The 22280-nt window shown below is 42.8% G+C and overlaps 1 pseudogene; it reads right to left on the reverse strand.

Annotated features, from left to right (window-relative positions):
* Positions 1 to 21608: 21608 nt before the first annotated feature.
* The window catches only part of LOC112912300 (olfactory receptor 3A10-like), a 33109-nt pseudogene continuing 32437 nt past the window's right edge, over positions 21609 to 22280 (reverse strand).

The raw sequence follows: 22280 nt of genomic DNA on the forward strand, positions 1-22280 counted from the left end.
TAAATCTTGGGGGGCACCTGGGGGGATCCGTTGGCTCAGTGTCTGCCTTCGACTCAGATTACGATGTCAGGGTCCTGGGATCGAGCCTCACAGTGGGTTCCCTGCTCTGTGGGGTGCCTGCTTCTCCCTCTCCCTCTGCCTACCCCCCACTCATGTCATGCTCATGCTCTCTCTCTCTCAAGTGAATGGATGGGATCTTTAGAAAGAAATAAAATAGAATCCTGGGGCACCTGGTGGACTCATTTGATTGTGAGCTGCCTTGGTTTCAGCTCAGGTCATGATCTCATGTGTTATGACATCGAGCCCCATGTCTAGCTCCATACCCAGGGTGGAGCCCATTTAAGACTCTCTCTCTCAAAAATAAATAAATAAATAAATAAAAAATAAAAGGGGCAGCCCCGGTGGCGCAGGGGTTTGGCGCCGCCTGCAGCCTGGGGTGTGATCCTGGAGACCCGGGATGGATTCCCACATCGGGCTCCCTGCATGGAGCCTGCTTCTCCCTCTGCCTGTGTCTCTGCCTCTCTCTCTCTCTCTCTCTGTATCTATGAACAAATAAGTAAATAAAATCTTTTAAAAAAAAAGACTCTCTCTCCCTCTGCCCCCGCTCCTCAAAAAATAAATAAAAATTTGAAATATTCTGATTCTTTAAAAAAAATGCCCTGGGTCTTTAGTATGTATTATGTTGGCAGTAGGAGTGACGTAATGTTTCCATGATCTATTTGATTGAAGATCAGTTTTTACCGGTGAGTTTACATTTTACAGCAGTCAGTTTTTACTTGTGAGCTTAAAGATGCAGTTGACAAATGGATATTTAGGAAGGCACACGAAGGACGTAACAGCCACGACAGTCTGTGCTTCTGGATGACCAGCTACCAGTTAACATTTAATTGGAGTATATATACGAGAGGGAATGAAAAGCTAGGAAAATACTTGAAATCTTTCCCTATCAGATGTTCCCTCCTAAGCTTCAATGTTCCTCTTTCAACAAAGGAAGTATCTTAGGAGAATATTGATGCCTGGACCAGGAGTTATAGGAGTCTCGGTTGTTTTTTTTTTTTTTTCCTGAAATTGACTAAATTGTATTTTCTTTTTAAATGACTTTGTGAATTTCCAAGATTCTTGAAATGTCTCTGTATCTCTTCCCAATTTGCTGTCACTTCACCTGAAATCCAGTTTGATTACTTTTATTTCAGCTTCATCTTATTACTGGTTTTCTTTTTTATTTCTAAAGACTTTATTTATTTATTCCTGAGACAGACACCCAGAGAGGCAGACACACAGGCAGAGTGAGAAGCAGGCTCCATGTAGGGAGTCCGACGTGGGACTGGATCCCGGGTCTCCAGGATCACACCCTGGCTGAGGGTGGCACTAAACTGCTGAGCCGCCCAGGCTGCCCTGTCTATCTATTGTAGCAGTCTTAGTTCAATGTGCCTAGGTATCATATTCTTTGTATTTATCATGCTTGACCTTCACTGACCTTTCTTGTATCTGTGACTTGATATCTTTCATTAATTTCAAAAATTTGAATTCTTTTTTAAAATTTATTTACTTTATTTTTAAGAGATTTTACTTATTTATTCATGAGAGACACACAGAAAGAGAGGCACAGACACAGGGAGAGGAACCAAAGCAGGCTCCATGCAGGGAGCTTGACATGGGCATCGACTCCAGGTCTCCAGGATCATACCCTAGGCCGAACGCGGCACTAAACCTCTGAGCCACCCAGGCTGCCCTCTTTTTAAAAATTTAAATTCAATTAATTAACATTTAATGTATTATTAGTTTCAGAGGTTGAAAAATCTGAATTCTAATATTGATGCTGCTCCATTATCTTCCTCTTCTTCTGTAACTCCACTTACATGTATATTAGACCTCTTAACCATGACTTACATGCCTTTTACACTGTTCAGTTTTTCCAAAATCAATTCTTTGTGTTTTAGTTTAGATATTTTCTTTTGGCCAGTCATCCATTGATTTTAAAATATTTATTTATTTTTTTTTTTTATTTTTATTTTTTTTATTTTTTATTTTTTAATTAATTTTTATTGGTGTTCAATTTACCAACATACAGAAAAACACCCAGTGCTCATCCCGTCAAGTGTCCACCTCAGTGCCCGTCACCCATTCCCCTCCAACACCCGCCCTCCTCCCCCTCCACCACCCCTAGTTCGTTTCCCCGAGTTAGGAGTCTTTATGTTCTGTCTCCCTTCCTGATATTTCCCAACATTTCTTCTCCCTTCCTTTATATTTATTTATTTTAGAGAGAGAGTGTGAGCAAGGGGAAGGACAGAGGGAGAGAGACAGAGAGAATCCTCAGGCAGACACCTCGCTGAGCACAGAGCCAACACAGGGTTCAATCCCAGGGCTCTGAGATCACAAGCTGAACTGAAATCAAAAGCTGTACATCAACCAACTGAGCCACCCAGGCGCCCCAATCCATTGACTTTCAATTTCAAATATTGGCATTTTCAGTTCTAGGACGCCCATTTAATTTTTCCAATCATCCAACTCTCTGTGAAAATCTCCTTCTTCTCTATTTTTCTGAACATATTAGTGATAGTTATTTTAAAGGCATTTTTCTACTCATTCTAATACCTGGGTCACCCTAAGTCTGCTTCTCTTGGTTATCTGTTTTTCCTCTTGGTTATCTGGTCATGTGGTCTTGTCAGTTCTCATGGCTAGTAATGTCAGACATGTATAAAAATACTACAGATGCTCAAAATGAACTTATATTTCACCAGAAAGGACTAAGCATTTTTTTCTCCTAGGTAGACAGAATTTTGGGGCTTATAACCATAGTCTATCTAATCAAGGACTGGTCTATGTTGATGCCAGGTTGCAGTCTACTTCTGGTTCACTAGGGCTTTCAATTTACAGCCTCAGTTGGTCTAGTGGGTATGGGTCTTTGTCTACACAGTACTGACAAGACTGCAGGAATTTCTACTCTGCTATTTTTTAAAAACTTTTATTTTTAAAAATATTTTATTTATTTATTCATCAGAGAGAGAGAGAGAGAGAGAGGCAGAGGGAGAAGCAGACTCCCCTCAAGAAGCCTGATGCGAGACTCAATCCTAGACCCCGGGATCACGCCCTGAGCCAAAAGCAGACGTTCAACTGCTGAGCCACCTAGGTGTTCTACAACCTAATTTTAAACGGAGGAAAAGGTCTGAATAGACATTTCTCCAAAGAGGTCCTACAAATGTCCAATAAACATATGAAAAGATGCTCCAAATAACTAGATGTCAGAGAAATGTAAATGAAAACCAGAATCAGATACTGCAGGAGTCCATCTCCAGCTGGGGTGGGTCTCTTGAAGGAAAGGACAGAGTTGGCAAATGAGGATACGCGCACACATACAGGTAGGGTATCACATCTCCTCCAGATCATTTCAGAGGGGCTTTATTTCTATCATTTTACATTGCCTTGTTTTCCCAGTTAGTAGGTAATTACATTTTACATTTTATCGCAAGCATCTTAGATCATTCTAAACCTCTTTTTCATATGAAATGTTTTTCCTTTCAGCTTCTACTGCAATAATTAACACGACCTTTATTGATTTCTTGAGAAAGCAGTGAACGCAACACAAAAGACAAAAGTGCTAGACAGAGCGTGACCTACTCTAGTGGAAGAACAAGTCTATGGTACTTTGGTTACATGAACTGGGTTAATATAGTCTAGAGGTTATATGCAGAAGTGTTTAACTTTCTTTCGTCAGTTTACAATACCTACAACCTACCTACAACCTATTTTATTTAATATTTGTTCCATTGGTTAATTAACTGTCGTCTTCTTGTCTTGACACTTAAGAGATGCCTGAAGGACTTCTTCCATGACAGCTTTAACTGGGCTAGGTTCCCAGATCTCTTTTACCCTTAACTGATTAAAAAACTCAGCATTTCTCAAAGAAGAGAACTTACAGAGCTGGGGGGAATTGGGTTTTATTCTAAGAAGCATGTTAGAGATTTTGATTATTTTTAGACTCCATATTTATTTTATGAAAATTCCCCAATAATATTATAATGATGCTGAAGATGGCCCAAAACAAAGTGAAAGGAATCAGTGGGAGCCAGCTGTGGCTTCTCCCTATTTTTCAGGATTAACCCTCATGCCTGGACTTTGTCAAACAGCATGAATAGCTTGGCTCACATCAAGATACCACTTCATATCCATCGAGATGGCTATATTTTAAAAGACAATAACAGAAACACCTGGCTGGCTCAGTCTGTGGCCTCACATTGGGTGTAGAGATCACTTAAAATAAAATCTAAAAAAAACTAATTAGGTCATTTTCTTTTTTTAAAAGTGAGTTGTAATAGTTCTTTATATTGTGCATAGTAGACCCTTATTAGATATATGATTTGCAAGATGATCCACCATCCTGTAGATTGTATTTTCATTTTTTGATGATGTCCGTTGAAGCAGAAAAATTATTAATTTTGATGATGTGTAGTTTATCTATATTTCTTTTTGCTTGTACCTATGGTGTCATATCTAAGAAACCATCATCCAATCCAAGATCATGATTTTACACTTTTGTTTTCTTCTAATTTAACTTTTGAATTTAATTTTTGGATTTAATTTTTGTGCATGGTATGAGGTAGGGGTCAAAGTTCATTCTTTTGTATGTTATCCCAGTATTCAGTTATCCCAGTACTATTTGTTGAAAAAATAGTTGTTTCCTCATTGAATTGTCTTGGTATCCTTGTTGAAAATCAATTGACCATAAATATGATGGTTTATTTCTAGATTCTCAATTCTGTTCCAATTGATCTTCATGTCTGTCCTTATGCCAGTACCCAACAGTGTTAATTACTGTACGTAGTCCTCTAACTTTGTTCTTTTTCTTTTTTAAAAAGAGATTTTATTCATTTATTCATGAGAGACAGAGGCAGAGAGAGTGTGTGAAAGAGAGAAAGAGAGAGAGAGAGAGAGAGAGGCAGAGGGAGAAGCATCAGGCTCCACACAAGGAGCCCAACACAGTACTCGATCCCGGGACTCCAAAATCACGCCCTGGGCTGAAGGCAGGCACGAAACTGCCGAGCCCCCTGGGGTCCCCATTTTGTTCTTTTTCAAGATTGTTTTGTATATTCTCGGTTTCTTTATTTACCATATGAATTTTTAAAAAGTTTTTACTTATATATTTATGAGAAACAGAGAGAGATGCAGAGACACAGGCAGAGGGAGAAACAGGCTCCATGCAGGGAGCCCAATGTGGGACTCAATCCCAGAATCCCAGGATCATGACCTGAGCTGAAGGCAGACGCTCAATCACTGAGCCACCCAGGAGTCACCATATGCATTTTTGAATCAGTTGTCTATTTCTGCAAAGAATTCAGCTGGCATTTTGATAAAAATTACACTGAAGCCTATATTAATTTGGGGAGTTTTTTCATCTTAACAATATTAAATCCTTCACTTCACAAACATAGGATGTCAATTTATTTAGATCTTATTTAATTTCTTCCAGCAATATTTTGAAGTTTTCAGAGTGTAAGTTTTTTATTTCCTTTGTCCAATTTGCTCACACAGTTTTTTGGAGAGAGAGATAGAGAGAGCAGAGGGGACGGGCAGAGGGAGAAGGAGAGAGAGACTCTTGAGCAGGCACCATGCCCAGCATGGAGCCTGATATGGGGCTTGATCTCACAACCCGGAGATCATAAACTTAGCTGAAATCAAGAGTTGGATGCTTAACAAAGTGAGCCACCCAGGTGCCTCAATTGCTCATAAGTATTTTATTGTTTCTGATGGTATGTGAATGGAATAGATTTCCTATATAATTTTCAGATTGTTCATTGCAAGTGTATAGAAATATAATTGATTTTGTATATTGATCTTGTATCCTGCTATCTTGCTAAACTCATTTATTAGCTTTAATAGTTTTTTACTTTCAAAACATTATGATCTGAAAATACGCAGGGGACGATCCCAATCTTTTGGTATCGGTTCAGACCTAATTTTTGACCTAGTATGTGGTCTATTCTGGAGAAAGTTCCATGTGCACTTGAGAAGAATGTGTATTCAGTTGCGTTTGGATGTAATGCTCTGTAAATATCTGTGAAATCCATCTGGTCCAGTGTATCATTTAAAGCTGTTGTTTCTTTGCAGATGTTGTGCTTAGAAGACCTATCGATTGTAGAAAGCGCTACATTGAAGTTACCAAGTATAAGTGTATCATTATCTAATTAGGTCTTGTCTTTGGTTATTAACTGTATACTTGGCAGCTCCCATATTCGGGGCATATATGTTGATGATTGTTAAGTCCTCTTGTTGGATAGATCCTTTAAGTATGAGATAGTGTCCCTCTTCATCTCTCACTACAGACTTTGGGATAAACTTTAGTTTATCTGATATGAGGATGGCTACCCCTGCTTTCTTTTGAGGACCATTTGAATGGTACATGGTTCTCCAACCTTTTATTTTCAGGCTGTAGGTGTCCTTCTGTCTAAAATGAGTCTCTTGTAGACAGAAAATGGATGGGTCCTGCTTTTTTATCCAGTCTGACACCCTGCGCCTTTTCATGGGGTCATTAAGCCCATTCACATTCAGAGTTACTATTGAAAGATATGAATTTAGTGTCATCATGATACCTATTTTGTCCCTGTTTTTGTGGATTGTTCCCTTGGAATTCCTCTTTCTTTAACAGGGTCCCCTTAAAATTTCTTACAGAGCTGGCTTTGTGGTCACATATTCTTTCTGTTTCTGCCTATCTTGGAAGCAATTTATGTCTCCTTCTATTCTGAATGAGAGCCTTGCTGGATAAAGTATTCTTGGCTCCATGTTCTTCTCATTTAGGACCCTGAATATATCCTGCCAGCCGTTTATGGCTTTTCAGTTCTCTGAGGAGAGGTGTGCTGTTAATATGATATTTCTCCCCATATAAGTTAGGGATCTCTTGCTGCTTTAAGGATCTTCTCTTTATCTTTGGAATTTGCAAGCTTCACTATTAAATGTGGAGGTGTTGAGAGGTTTTTATTGATTTTAGGGTGGGATGTCTCTATTTCCTGGATCTGAATGCCTGTTTCCCTTCCCAGATTAGGAAAGTTTTCAGCTATGATTTGTTCAAATACATATTCTGGACCTCTGTGCTTTTTGGCGCCTTCAGGAACCTCAATTAAATGTAGACTTTTGTTCCTGAGGCTGTCATTTATTTCCCTTAATCTATCCTCATGATCTTTTCATTGTTTTTCTCTTTTGTCTTCAGTTTCCGTCTTTGCCATCCACTTATCTTCTATGTCACTCACTCGTTCTTCCACCTCCTTAACCCTCGTCCTTAGGACCTCTAGTTTGGATTGCATATCATTTAATTGATGTTTAATTTCTGCCTGATTATATCTAAATTCTGCAATCATGAGGTCTCTTGAGTCCTTTATGCTTTTTTCTAGAGCCACCCATAGCTTTATAATTGTGCTTCTGACTTGGCTTTCTGACATCGAATTGTAATCCAAATTCTGAAAGTCTGTGGGAGAGAGGACTGTTTCTGCTTCTTTCCTTTGAGGTGAGTTTTTTCCTTCTAGTCATTTTGCTCAGTGCAGACAGGCCAAAAAGAAGTTGCATTGGGAAAAGGAGAAAGAGAGAGAAGAGAAAGAAGATAAGAAAAAGAAAAAAAAGGGGAAAAAAAGAAGGAAAAAAAGAGAAGAAAAGAAAAAGGGGGGGGAAGCAAATAGAAAACAAAACACAAGGGGGAGTATCCTCTGATTCTATATACTGTAAATCCCTCGACTTCCCCTGGGACTTTCCAGTGGTGTTTGGTCAATAACTTGCTTTTCCCCTGTCCGTCCACCTGGTCTTCTGCGGGAGGGGCCTGCTGTCCTGATTTTCTGGTGTTAGCACTTGGGGGAGCTGCTCTGCCCCTGCCTGGTGCAGGGCTCAGTGGGGGTTGCTCACCCCGTGAGGACCCAGGAGGAACAACCCCAGTGGCGGGGCCAGCTCTGGAGCCCTGGAGTCAGCTCCTGCAGTAACCCCGGGGCTCTAGGTCTGCAGGGCCTGGAGGCTCCCAGGCTGGGCCGCTGATCTGCTCAGCTCGGGGCAGGAGCGTCCTCGCTGTCCTGGGCCCTCCCAGTCTCTGCCTGTCCCGGGGGAGGCCGGATCCTGGGCTGTGTCCCGGCGCCCTGTGCTCCGGGTGCTGTGCTGTTGGGATTCACGCTCCCGCCCCGCAGCCCCCTCTGCGGAGCCGCCGCCCCAACCCCTCCAAGCTGCTCCCGGGTCAATGCGTGCGTGCGCTGCAACCCCTATCAAAATACCATGGACTTTCTTCAGAGAGGTGAAACAAATTATTTTAAGACTTGTGTGGAATCAGAAAAGACCCCGAATAGGCAGGAGAATATTGAAAAAGAAAACCATAGCTGGGGGCATCACAATGCCAGATTTCAGGCTGTACTACAAAGCTGTGGTCATCAAGACAGTGTGGTCCTGACACAAAAACAGACACAGAGATCAATGGAACAGAATAGAGAACCCAGAAGTGGACCCTCAACTTTATGGTCAACTAATATTCGATAAAGAAGGAAAGACTATCCACTGGAAGAGACAGTCTCTTCAATAAATGGTTCCAGAAAAATTGGACATACACATGCAGAAGAATGAAACTGGACCACTCCCTTTCACCATACACAAAGATAAACTCAAAATGGATGAGAGATCTAAATGTGAGACAAGATTCCATCAAAATCCTAGAGGAGAACACAGGCAACGCCCTCTTTGAACTCGGCCACTGTAACTTCTTGCCAGATCCATGCATGAAGGCAAAAGAAACAAAAGCAAAAATGAACTATTGGGACTTCATCAAGATAAGAAGCTTTCGCACAGTGAAGGACACGGTCAACAAAACTAAAAGACAACCTACAGAATGGGAGAAGATATTTGCAAATGATGTATCAGATAAAGGGCTAGTTTCCAAAATGTATAAAGAACTTATTAAACTCATGGAAACAGGGATCCCTGGGTGGCGCAGCGGTTTGGCGCCTGCCTTTGGCCCAGGGCGCGATCCTGGAGACCCGGGATCGAATCCCACGTCGGGCTCCTGGTGCATGGAGCCTGCTTCTCCCTCTGCCTGTGTCTCTGCCTCTCTCTATCTCTCTCTGTGACTATCATAATTAAATAAAAATTAAAAAAAAAATTAAAAAAAATAAAATAAAATAAACTCATGGAAACAATACAATCATGAACTAGGCAAAAGACATGAACAGAAATCTCACATACGAAGACAGACATGGCCAACAAGCAAATGAGAAAATACTCCGCATCACTGGCCATCAGTAAAATACAAGTCAGAACCACAATGAGATCCCACCTCACACAAGTGAGAATCAGGAAAATCAACAAGACAGGAAACAAATGTTGGAGAGGATGTGGAGAAAGGGGAACCCTCTTGCGCTGTTGGTGAAAATGTGACCTGGTGCAGCCACTCTGGAAAACTGTGTGAAGGTTCCTCAAAGAGTTAAAAATAGATCTGCCCTACGACCCAGCAATTGCACTGTTGGGGATTTACCCCAAAGATACAGATGCAGTGAAACGCCGGGACACCTGCAACCCGATATTTATAGCAGCAATGTCCACAGTAGCCAAACTGTAAAAGGAGCCTCGGTGTCCATCAAAAGATGATGGATAAAGAAGATGCGGCCTATGTATACAATGGAATATTCCTCAGACATTAGAAATGACAAATATCCACCATTTGCTTCGACCTGTATGGAACTGGAGGATATTATGCTGAGTGAAATAAGTCACTCAAAGAAGGACTAACATTATATGTTCTCATTCATTTGGGGAATGTAAATAATAGTGAAAGGGAATAGAAGGTAAGGGAGAAGAAAAGGGTAGGAAATATCAAAAAGGGAGACAGAACATGAGACACTCCTGACTCTGGGAAATGAACTACGGGTGGGGAAAGGGGAGGTGGGCGGGGGGTGGGGGTGACTGAGTGATGGGCACTGAGGGGGGCACTTGATGGGATGAGCACTGGGTGTTATTCTACATGTTGGCCAATTGAACACCAATAAAAAATAAATTTATAAATTAAAAAAATAAAGAAACAAGTCCTGACATCCTTTGTTTGTTTCTGGTCTTAAGGAAAAAGATTTCAGTTTTTCATTATTAAGTATGATGTTAGCTGTGAGTTTTTCATGCGTGCACTTTATAATGTTGATGAACTTCCTTTCTATTTTTAAAATCTCTACTCCTAAAGTGGGGCATGAACTCATGATCTGGAGATCAAGACTCACATGCTCCACCAACTTCGCCAGCCAGGCACCCCTATTTTTAGGTTGGTGACTATTTTGATCATAAAGGGTGTTGGACTTTGTCAAATGCATTTCCTGTGTTTATTGAGATCGTCTTGTGATTTGTCTCCTCCATTCTATTGATATGTAGTAAATATAAAAATGCCTTGAGCTGAGGACCAACTGAGTATTTGAGGCCCCTTGTTACAAACTAAATTGTGACCCCCCCCTCCCAAAAGATATGGTCAAGTTCTAACCCCTGTTACCTGTGAGTATGACCTTATTTGGAAATAGGGTCTTCGCAGATGTAATCAAGTAAAGAAGGCAAGCTCAGGCTGGAGTACAATGCGCCCTAAATCCAATATGACTGATATCTTTATTAGAGAAGAAGAGGGGCACGAGAGTGGCACACTTGGTTGAGGGTGTGACTCTTGATTTTGGCTCAGGTTGTGATCTTGGGCTCACAAGATTCAGCCCCATGTCAGGCTCGGCATTCACCGGAGAGACTGCGTGGGATTCTCTCCCTATGCCCCTCCCCCTACATACATTCTCTATCAAATAAATAGATCTTTAAAAAAAGAACGAGGAGACATAGACACTGACACAGAAAGAGGAAGGCCACATGAAGATGGAGGCAAAGATTGAAGCGATGCATCTATAAGCCAAGGAATGTCAAGGATTGTTGGCAACCATCGGAAACTAGGAGAAAGGCATGAAACAGTTTCCTAGAGCTTTCATAGAGAGTATGGCCTGCAGACATCTTGATTTTGGCCTTCTGGCCTTGTGAAATGGGAGCGAATGAATTTCGATTGTTATAAGACAGTAGGTTTGTTGTACTTTTTTTTTTTAGATTTTACCCATTTATTCATGAAAGACACAGAGAAAGAAAGAGAGCGCGCGGCAAAGACACAGGCAGAGGGAGAAACAGGCTCCACCACGCAGGGAGCCCCACATGGGACTTGATCAGGCCCTGGGCTGAGGGCAGCCCTAGGCTGAGGATCAAGCCCTGGGCTAAGGGTGGCACTAAGCCACTGAGCCACTAGGGCTGCCCTCCTTGTACTTTGTCATGGCACCTTAGCAAACTAACATATCCCCCAATTCTCCAGTGTTGTCACTTCAGTTAAACTTGACCACTTAAAGTTCTGCTGATTTTTCTACCCACTAACAGCAACCTTCAGCCTCTATCTGCATTGATCTGAAATTTTTCCTGGGGAAAAAGTGGTTGCCGATGCACAGTGTAAATTCATCATTCCTTCCAGGGCTTTCATTTTGATTGTTGTGTTTCAGGGCCCCTCACTTAGCAGGCCGTTGTTTCCCTAGCACAGTGAGACTACAGAAAATGCCCACCACTGCTCAGCTTAGGTCTGTAGCCTCTAAACCTGTGCAGCTTTCGAACTATGCACATGTCCTGGGGGAGAGCAGCTCTTGGTTTGAGGACCCGAAAGTCTCATGTTTCTTCTGAACCTAAGCAGTAGGTTTCTGTATGTGTCAAGTTCAGATTCTCAGCATCTCTCCCTCAACTAGAGCCAGCATATCCTTTAAGCAAAAAGCAGCTGCAGTTCCTCAGCTCATATCTAAATGCTTCTCCCTGTCTTAGTTTGTTCAGGCAGCTCTAACAAAATACCACCCACTGGGTGGCTGATAATCAACAGACGTGTATTTCTCACAGCTCTTGAGGCTCAAAGTCCAAGATCAAGTGCTGGCAGATTCAGTGTCTGGCGAGGGCCTGCTTCCTGGTCCATAGATGATGATCTTCTCACTGTGTTCTCACATGGCAGCTGGGACAAGGGTGTTCTCTGGGGTCTCTTCCAAAAGGGCGCTAATCCCTTTCATGAGGGCTCCACCCTTATGTCTTAATCATCTCTCAGAGACCTCACCTCCTGATACTATCACATTCGGAGTTATGGTTCAATATATGGATTCTGGGGGGACACAAACATTCAGACCATAGCATTCTACTCTGGCTCTTCGAAATTCATGTCCCTCTTTGCACACAAAGTGCATTCATTCTATTGTAGTTGCCCCAAAAATGTTCAAATCCCACATAAGGCTTCGTGCATGGAGCCAGCTTCTCCCTCTGCCTGTGTCTCCGCCTCTCTCGCTCTGTGTCTCTCTGGAATACATAAATAAAACCTTTAAAAAATAAAATAAACCTAGGTGGAAGCAGTCAAGCCTCCCAAACCCCATGTACTCTGGGCTTGTAATGGGAGGGTTAGTCCTGAAGATTTCTGAAGCACCCTTGAGGTCATTCTTCCATTGTCTTAAAGAATAGTGCTTGGCTTATATTGAGATCGCTAATCCATACTCATTTCCCGATCAAATGGTCACTTGGCCACATTCTTAGTGTTGTTATTTTTTGCAATGTTGTTAAGCAGAGGATTGTCCAAATCTTATTTTAAAGATTTTATTTATTTCTTCATGGGAGACACACACAGACAGGCAGAGACATAAGCAGAGGGAGAAGCAGGTTCCCTGCAGGGACTCGATCCCAGGATCCTGGGATCATGACCTGAGCTGAAGGCAGATGCTCAACCACTGAGCCACCCAGGTGCCCGGATTCTCCAAATCTTTCACTTATGCTTCCTTATTGCTTAAAAATTGTCTTTAAACCACTGCTTTCTTCTCATGTTTTACTAACCAATCAGGAGGAACAAAGCTGCCCTTTCAACACTTTGCTTAGAAATTTCTTCAGCTAAATATCCAATTTCATTGCTGGTAAATTCTGTCTTTCACAAAACACTGGGACACAAACATGATTCAGCAAAGCTCTTTGCCTCCTTATAACAAGGATGGCCTTTCCTCCAGTGCCCAATAATATATTCCCCATTTCTGTCTGAGACCACATCAGAATGACCTTTATTATCCACATTCTACCCATATCCTGCTCAGGATTATGAAGACTCTGGCTTTCTCCATAGCTCTCCTCTTTTCTTTCTGAGCTCTCACCAAAATTGTCCTCGATGGTCTGTCTGTGGCAATATAGGCTTTTTCTAGTACGCACTTCAAAACTCTTCCATTCCCTACTGATCACGCAGTTCCAAAGCTGCTTCCATATTTTTGAGATAACTTGTTAGAGCGGCACTTGTCAGTACTAATTTCTGTCTTAGTCCATTCAGGCTGCTATTTCCAAATGCCTCAGTCCAGGTGACTTATAATAACAGACATTTATTTCTTATAGTTCTGAAGGCTGGAAATCCAAGATCAAGGTATTGGCAGGGTTGGTATCTGGTGATGGCCTGCTTCCTTGTTCACAGACAGCCATCTGCTTGCTGTGTCCTCACATAGTGGAGGGGCTGAGGGAGCTCTTTATGGTCTCTTGTATAAGGGGACTAATCCCATTCATGGGAGTTAAACCCTTATGACTTGATGACCTCCCAAAGGCCCTGCCTCCAAATATCATCACATTGGAAATTAGGTTTTAACATATGACTTTTAGGAGGGACACAGGTATTCAGCATATAGTACTCCCCTCTCTGGAATTTTATTCCCTTTAATCCTTACTGCTTCTGAAGGTCCATGCATTTAAAAATATGATTTTAGAATTTACTAGCTTTTCTAATTGTTCTTGATGAGAGTGTTGTTTTGATGAGCTGATCTGTGTACTAAACTACCAAAAAATATTCTGGCTTAAAACAATAATCATTGTATTGTATTCTACATTATTTTGCATCAGAAATTTGGTTTAGGCTCACCTGACTAATTCTGTTCTTTGTGCTATCAAGTGTGGCGAGTTGGTGATTTTCAGCTGCTGGCTGGTCTGGTAAAAAAGATGTAAGACAGCTTTAATGATGATCATTGTCACCTACCCATTTTTCTCCCCTTCATATCTAATCCATTTACTAGTTCTGTCTCATTTATATTCAAAACATGTCTTGAATTCATCAACTTTTCTCCATTTCCACTGCTGAAATCCTAGTTCAGGCATCTTCATCTCTCTCCTGAAACCTATTGACAATAAAGTTACTGATTTCTGACTTCGACATAGTCCCCCTCAAATATATTTTCCAGATTAATCTTAAACTTAAATAAGATAATCTTACTGCCTTTCTTGGTACCTTCCTATGCCTTCTATGTCACTTCAAACCAAAATCCATATTCAATACTATAGCCTATAAGGCTCCAGCTCATCCAGGAATTGTTCCCTCACTGAGTTCCAGCTATATTGATATACTCATACACTTATTCCACTAATATTAATTGAATATCTGTTATTCCTAGGCACTAGCCCTGCAGTGGTGAACAATCCAGGCAAGGATTGCTGCCTCATGGAGCTTATATTCTTGTAGAGGGGGCAGACAATAAATAAGGTAAATAAATAGTATATAAAATGGCAATGATTCCTAAGGGAAAAAGAGCATGGAAAAGAGATAAGAGTTGGAGGTGGGGGTTCATGATAGATATAGGGGCTAGGGAAAACCTTGTTGAGAAGTCAGCATTTGGGATCCCTGGGTGGCTCAGCGGTTTGGTGCCTGCCTTTGGCCCATGACCTGATACCAGAGTCCCAAGACTGAGTCCTACATCGGGCTCCCTCTATGGAGCCTGCTTCTCCCTCTGCCTCTGTCTCTGCCTCTCTCTGTCTGGGTCTCTGGGTCTCTCATGAATAAATAAATAAAATCATAAAAAACGAGAAGTAGGCATTTGAGAAAAGACTTGAAAGAAGTGAAGGAGTAAAGCACATGGATATTTGGGCAAGAAAATATGAACAAATCTTTTCTTTTAGATTTTATTTTTTCATCCAAGGAAAACACACACACGCAGAGACAGACAGACAGACAGAGACAGAGAGACAGAGACAGGCAGAGAGACAGGCAGAGGGAGAAGCAGGCTCCATACACGGAGCACCACATGGGACTGGATCCTGGGTCTCCAGGATCACACCCTGGGCCGATGGTGGCGCTAAACTGCTGAGCCACCCTGGCTGCCCTTGAACAAATCTTTAAGAGTACAGAGATTGAATCCATTAAAAAAATTCCCCAGTGAATGAAAATACATGACCGAAAGGCTTCACTGGAGAATTCTACCAAACTTTTATTTTTTTTCTACCAAACATTTAAAGAAGAATTAACATTGATCCTTCTCAATTTCAAAAAACAGAAGAGGAGGGAACAGGTAACTCAGTCTATGAGGCTGACGTTACCCTGATCCCAAAGCCAAATCAAAGATGACAAAAAAACTAAAGATCAACATCCTTTATAATTATATATGCAAAAATCTTCAACACAATCCTAGCAAACTGAATCCAGTAACATATTAGAAGAATTGCATACAGGGGTGCCTGGGTGGCTCAGTTGGTTAAGTGGCTGACTTGATTTTAGCTCAGGTCAGGTCATGATCTTAGGGTCCTGAGACAGAGCCCCATGTCAGGCTCCCAGCTCAAGGACTCTCCCTCTCCCTCTACCCCTCCCCACCAATCACGTCCATGCTCTCATAAATAAATAAATGAATAAATAAATAAATAAATAAATAAATCTTTTTACAAAAGGAATCACACACAAAATCACCAAGTGAGATTTGTTCTAGGAATGCACGTGTGGTTCCATATGTGAAACCTACCACTGAATCAATAAAACAAAGGAAAAAACCCAATCATCTCAATTGGTAGAGATACAATTTTTGACAAAATCCAACACCCTCTCACGATAAAAACTTTTAAAAACCCTAAGAATTTAAGGGAACTCTCTAGGCATGATAAAGCGAATGTATGAAAATCCCACAGCTAACATCATACTCAGTGGTAAAAGACTGAAAGCTTTCCCTCTAAGATCAGGAGCAAGAAAGGATGCCCACTTTCAACACTGATTTTCTTTTAAAAAATTTTTATTTTATTTAAATTGAACTTGCCAACATATAGTACAACACCCAGTGCTCATCCCATCAAGAGCCCTCCTCAGTGCCCATCACCCAGTTACTCCATCACCCCATCCACCTCCTCTTCTGCAACCCTTTGTTTGTTTCCCAGAGTCAGGAGTCTCTCATGGTTTGTCTTCCTCTCTCATTGTTCCCCACTTGTTTCCCCCCTTCCCTCTAGTCCTTTTCACTACTTCTTATATTCCACATATGAGTGAAACCATGTAATTGTCCTTTTCCAATTGACTTATTTCACTCAGCATCCACATCGACGTAAATGGTAGGCAATCATCCTTTCTGATGGCTGAGTAATATTCCATTGTATACAGAGACCACAGCTTCTTTAACCATCATCGTTCGATGTGTACCAAGGCTCCTTCCACAGTTTGGCTATTGTGGACATTTCTGCTATGAACATTGGGCCTTTCACTGCATCTGTAACTTTGGGGAAAATCCCCAGCAGTGCAATTGCTGGGTCGTGGGGGTAGCCCTATTTTTAACTTCTTGAGGAGCCTCCACACAGTTTTCCAGACTGGCTGTACCGGGTCACATTCCCACCAATGGTGCAAAAGTGTTCCCCTTTCTCCACATCCTCTCCAACATTGTTGTTTCCTGTCTTAATTTTAGCCATTCTCACTGGTGTAAAGTGATATCTCATTGGGGTTTTGATCTGTGTTTCCCTGATGGCAAGGGATGTAGAGCATTTTTTCATTTCCCTGTTGGCCATTTGTAGGTCTTATTTGGGGAAATTTCTGTTCATGTCTTCTGCCCATTTCTCTTTTTTTTTCTTTTTTTTTAATTAATTTTTATTGGTGTTCAATTTACCAACATACAGAAAAACACCCAGTGCTCATCCCGTCAAGTGTCCACCTCAGTGCCCGTCAACCATTCCCCTCCAACACCCGCCCTCCTCCCCTTCTACCACCCCGAGTTCGTTTCCCCGAGTTAGGAGTCTTTATGTTCTGTCTCCCTTCCTGATATTTCCCAACATTTCCTTCCCCTTCCTTTATATTCCCTTTCACTATTATTTATATTCCCCAAATGAATGAGAACATACACCGTTTGTCCTTCTCCGATTGACTTATTTCACTCAGCATAATACCCTCCAGTTCCATCCACGTTGAAGCAAATGGTGGGTATTTGTCATTTCTAATTGCTGAGTAATATTCCATTGTATACAGAGACCACATCTTCTTTATCCATCATCTTTCGATGGACACCGAGGCTCCTTCCACAGTTTGGCTATTGTGGCCATTGCTGATAGAAACATCGGGGTGCAGGTGTCCCGACGTTTCATTGCATCTGAATCTTTGGGGTAAATCCCCAACAGTGCAATTGCTGGGTCGTAGGGCAGGTCTATTTTTAACTCTTTGAGGAACCTCCACACAGTTTTCCAGAGTGGCTGCAGCAGTTCACATTCCCACCAACAGTGTAAGAGGGTTCCCTTTTCTCCGCATCCTCTCCAACATTTGTGGTTTCCTGCCTTGTTAATGTTCCCCATTCTCACTGGTGTGAGGTGGTACCTCATTGTGGTTTTGATTTGTATTTCCCTGATGGCAAGTGATGCGGAGCATTTTCTCATGTGCATGGTGGCCATGTCCATGTCTTCCTCTGTGAGATTTCTCTTCGTGTCTTTTGCCCATTTCATGATTGGATTGTTTGTTTCTTTGGTGTTGAGTTTAGTAAGTTCTTTATAGATTTTGGAAACTAGCCCTTTATCTGATATGTCATTTGCAAATATCTTCTCCCATCCTGTAGGTTGTCTTTTAGTTTTGTTGACTGTATCCTTTGCTGTGCAAAAGCTTCTTATCTTGATGAAGTCCCAATAGTTCATTTTTGCTTTTGTTTCTTTTGCCTTTGTGGATGTATCTTGCAAAAATTACTGTGGCCGAGTTCAAAAAGGGTGTTGCCTGTGTTCTCTTCTATGATTTTGATGGACTCTTGTCTCACATTTAGATCTCTCATCCATTTTGAGTTGATCTTTGTGTCTGGTGAAAGAGAGTGGTCCAATTTCATTCTTCTGCATGTGGATGTCCAATTTTCCCAGCACCATTTATTGAAGAGACTGTCTTTCTTCCAGTGGATAGTCTTTCCTCCTTTATCGAATATTAGATGACCATACATTTCAGGGTCCACTTCTGGATTCTCTATTCTGTTCCATTGATCTATGTGTCTGTTTTTGTGCCAGTTCCACACTGTCTTGATGACCACAGCTTTGTAGTACAACTGGAAATGTGGCATTGTGATGGCCCCAGCTATGGTTTTCTTTTTTAAAATTCCCCTGGCTATTCGGGGTCTTTTCTGATTCCAAACAAATCTTAAAATAATTTGTTCTAACTCTCTGAAGAAAGTCCATGGTATTTTGATACTTCTGCCCATTTCTTGACTGGATTGTTTGTCTTTTTGGTGTTGAGTTTGATAAGTTCTTTATAGATCTTGGATACTAGCCCTTATCTGATATGTCCTTTGCAAATAACTTCTCCCGTTCTGTATGTTGCCTTTTGGTTTTGTTGACTGTTTATTTTGCTGTGCAAAGCTTTTTATCCTGATAAAGTCCCAATAGTTTATTTTCACTTTTGTTTTCCTTGCCTTAATAGCATTGTCATGCAAGAAGTTGCTGTGGCCGAGGTCAAAGAGGTTACTGCCTGTGTTCTCCTCTAGCATTTTGGTGGACTCCTGTCTCACACTTAAGTCTTTCATCCATTTTGAGTTTATCTTTGTGTGTCATGTAAGAGAATGGTCCAGTTTCATTCTTTGGCATGTGGGTGCCCAATTTTCCCAAGACCATTCATTGAAGAGACTGGCTATTTTCCGGTGGATATTCTTTCCTGCTTTGTCAAAGATGAGTTAACCACAGAGTTGAGGGTTCATTTCTGCATTCTCTACTCTGTTCCATGGATCTGTGTGTGTCTGTTTTTGTGCCAGCACCACACTGTCTTGATGATCACAGCTTTGTCATACAGCTTGAAATCAGGCATTGTGATGTCCCAGCTTTGGTTTTCCAAACATTTGGGTTTTTCCCTTACTTCTTTTTTCTTTTTATAAAAAGACTTTATTAATAATTCTGTAACAAATATTTTGTTTCAAGAGATTGCATACACATAGATATGCGTAAGTATGCACAGTCCTAGTTTTACTGTTGATAGAGTTTTCAGGTAATTGAGCTCCTAATTTTGTAAGGACTATAAATTCCTCCACGGCATATTTATCCAGATTTCTGTGACGAGAGCATATTACCCAGTTAAGGGATGAGGGAACATTCTTCTATTATAAAGTGAAAGATATGAGGAGAAAGGCCACGATAGGGGGCCGCAAACTGCTGTCCAAAATCAGAAGCAGGACCCATGTTCTCTTGGGAAGGTAGGGTTCATCAGCCAGGACACAAGCAGTGATCCAAGGAACCAACCAGAGATGTGACTGGGGAAAAGATGTAAATCTAAGAGTCAGGAGCCAGAGTGACACCAAGCTTGAAGGTGTCCATAAGGAGACCTTGAGTGGCTCAGTTGAGTAAGCATCCGACTCTTGGTTTCAGCTCAGGTCATGGTTTTGGGGATGTGGGATCAAGGCCAAATGGGGTTCGGCATTCAGCGGTGGGTCTGCTTGACGATGCTCTCCTTCTCCCCCCCTCAAGCCAATTCATAGATCTTTTTTAAAGAGAAAGAGTATGTAAAGAACAATGGTGAATTTATTGGGATTATTCAAGTCAGAAGAGAATGAAAGCTGGTCTTGAACTTGCCTTTTACAGAAAAATAAATTTCCAAAAGGATCAACGCTGAAGTAGGAAAAAAATGAAAGCATACAATTAAATTGGAAATATGAAACCATTAAAGTCAAAGGAGAAAGCCCTGATGAAGAAATGTGTGTACGATACAAAACCCAGAAGCCAAAGAAGTGTGAACCAAGATGAACCAGTGTCTGGATCCAAGGAAGTGTCAAGTGATTTGTGGTAGAGACACCATAAAAGCATTCAACTGGGACTCAGGTGAGCAAAGCATTCATGAGTCAAATAGTAAAGCAGGATGCAAAATCCAGAAGTAAAAATCGAATAAACAACAGAAAACACCAATGTCTAATTACACAAAGGTGCTGAGCTCTGTTATGGAAGAAAACATGATAAATAAGATAAAACGACAAGCAACAAGTCAGGAAAACAATGTCAGTAACCCAAGTGGTAGACTAAGGCTAATACTTTTAAAATGCAAATAACTCTTAGAAATAAAGACACAAGAAGACAAAGAGCCCAGCAGGAAGTTGTACAAATGGCGGGAACATGGATTCTGCGGGAAAAGAATCAGAAGCAGCCAATTTGGGGCACAGTATTGCTGCGAGTGGGGCACAGTATTGCTGCGAGTGGTGGAGTCTGCTTGTGTGCACGGTGGTCTCAGTTCTCGGATCCCCCACGAGAGAGTGACATGAGGACCCGCGCTCACAGAAAGCCAGCCAGAAGGAAGGTGACAGCACAAAGTAGCTTATTAAAGACAGTACAGTCTCAAGGCGGGACAGGTTGCAGGCCCCCAAGCCGGCGACTGCACCTGGGCAGGTGGGGGGGGGGGTTCCTTGTATGTTTGCAGAGGTCACGGGTCATGGCTGGCGGAGGGGTCTCCGACCCAGGTTGTGTCCCATCATCTAAGGGGCTCCTACAGGTTGGGGTGGGGGTGAAACCCAGTGTACGTCTGTGATAGTGAAGGCATCGGTGACCCTGGGGCTGAGGTGGAAGCAGAGATCACGTGCGTGGCCTGCACATGTGGGTCCTGGTCTGTCAGCAGCCCTCCCCCTTCTCCCTCCTCCCCCTTTCCCCTCCTCCTCCTCTTCTCTCTGCTTCCACTTCACGTTTTCCCCTCCTCCCCTTTCCCCTCCCACCTCCTCCACCTTCCCTCTCCCCTCTCCTGTCCCTTTTCCCTCCTCCCTTGCCCCCTCCTCCACTCTTCCCTCTCCTTTCCCTCCTCCTCTACCTCCCACTCCTCCCCCTTGGAAGCCCCAAGGCAAGACCTTCAAAGCCACAATCAGGATGCTGTGCCCTCAGGCTTCTAACCTGTCCCCTACTGTCACGGCCCCTGCCTGCAGCTCAGGTCTAACCTGCCTACTTTATCAGTAGGATCCTATTGATGTAAAGAAGAGTCACGGGTGCAGGTCACTATATCCTGGGGAAAAACCTGCAAGAACGCACATGAAACTGTTCATCGTGGTTACCACAGACCCTGAGGTGATGAGGCATTTTTACTTTCTAACAACACGACTTGGTGTAAGGCATGAATGGTTTTATAGTGAGTGTGTATCCTAGTGGGCAAAACTGCAACATGTCTAAGCACCGGGAAGTGTGAACACCCTGTGATTAGGGTTTTGCTGTCCTCCCTGGAACTCTGCACGCGCATACCTTCATGGTTCCAAAAAAAAAACCTGGAAGCTCCCAGCAAGATGTTCCCAGGGGTTCTCTCTGGGTGGTGAGACCCCAGAGGGCATGTTCCCAGTGTCACTTTATAAGTTTCTGGAAGCTCAGCCAAAGACCGTATTTCGCCTCCGCAAATAGGAAACAACGTGTTAGGATCAAACACCAGGACAGAAATGCTTCCAGGGCACAACCAGGGCCTGGGGTGCGAGGGCCACCACAAAACTGAAGAAGAACAGGGAAAGCTTGGTGGCCCACGTGCGGGAGTGAGAGAGCTTGGTCGGGGGGCGGAGGACCCGGAAGAAGTGAGTGAGGTGGCGAGGCCTGCAGAGCCCAGCAGAGCAGCCAGGGTGCTGTGGCCAAGACGAGCAGGCAGGCGGTGGCGGCCAGCCCTGTGCAGGTCCCCTGGCCCATGAGGTCTCAGTAGTGCAGCGGTTGGCAGAGGGCCGCAGAGTGATCGCCGGCCACAGCTGTGGTCAGGAGGCAGTCCCAGGGGCCAGGACGCAGAGGAAGAACATCTGGGTGAGGCAAGGTCCGTGGGGCACAGGCCACACTGCCGCCAGCAGGCGTGCCAGCACCGAGGCACTGTGTTGGAGATATAGGCAGTGTCCAGCAGCGACAGTTTGGCTAAGAAGAAGCACATGGTGGGGGTTGGAGTCAGGAGTCCATGACAGTAAGGCTGACGATGCCCAGGTGCCCAACCACAGCCTAGATGTAGACCAGCAGAAAGATCTCGAAGAGCAAGGGCCTCAACTCTGTGCCAGCCAGCCCTTCCAGAAGAAACTGGGACCCTAGGGTCTCATTCCTCAGCTGCATGGAGTCACACATGG

Source organism: Vulpes vulpes, chromosome X (genome assembly GCF_048418805.1).
Source record: "Vulpes vulpes isolate BD-2025 chromosome X, VulVul3, whole genome shotgun sequence".
Lineage (NCBI taxonomy): Eukaryota > Metazoa > Chordata > Mammalia > Carnivora > Canidae > Vulpes > Vulpes vulpes.